We start from the raw sequence: 864 nt of genomic DNA, 5'->3' as shown, positions 1-864 counted from the left end.
ATGCCAAACAGCTCTTTAACCTTCAGCACCTTGCAAGGAGCATTGCTCATTCCTTCAAGCATCTTCCCAAGGTAGTGAAATAAGAGCTGACTGGGCTCTGTTGTGCTTGGATTTAGGGCTTTGTGCTTCATCTCCTGAGGTCTCTTGTAAGCATTGGATCACCTGTCCTGAAGTGAACGTTCTCCATCATTCAACTCCACTTTCTCACCTGTAGTTGTGACTGCAGAACCTTGAAAATAAAACATTGAAATGATGATGGTGTGCATCATTTGTGAAGAAAATGAATCTCAAAGCTAAGAGTAGGATTGCAAATACTTCATGACAGAGAAGCCATTGCAGCTTCAGGTCTACGATTTATAAGCTTTTAGTTTATTTTTTTCAGCAGAGAGAGAATCCATGAACTGTGAGTGGCACAGAAAGGGAGATGGCTATGCTTTATTAACAGTGTGAAATGTGTATCCACTGCAAGTGCTCTCACTACCCCAGCACATCTCTGTGCTTGGGGTACAGTCATAGTGTTTATCCATGTGTGTGTTCTCCCTTGTGTCAATTATTTTTCAATAATGTATATTATGCGTAGCACGGCTAAGCAAAAAGAAACATTACCAACTGTACAATAAAAAATAGCAATTACTTTTTTATATAAATCAGTTACTTCAGACAGTTTTTTATTTCTAAAAGCTTCCTAGGAAACTAACGCTGGACGCTTTTCTCCTCGGGCAGTGAACCGGCGCACAGCGGCGGCTCCGTGCGCCCCGAGCCCGGCGGCGGGCGGGGCGGGGGCCGGGCCCGGCGGGGCGGGAGCGCGGAGGTCGCGGCGGCGGCAGCGGCGGGAAGCGGTTCCGGGTCGCCGTCGGGAGCCGA

This window comes from Molothrus ater, chromosome 6, assembly GCF_012460135.2.
Source record: "Molothrus ater isolate BHLD 08-10-18 breed brown headed cowbird chromosome 6, BPBGC_Mater_1.1, whole genome shotgun sequence".
Lineage (NCBI taxonomy): Eukaryota > Metazoa > Chordata > Aves > Passeriformes > Icteridae > Molothrus > Molothrus ater.
Note: the sequence above shows the minus strand (reverse complement) of the source record.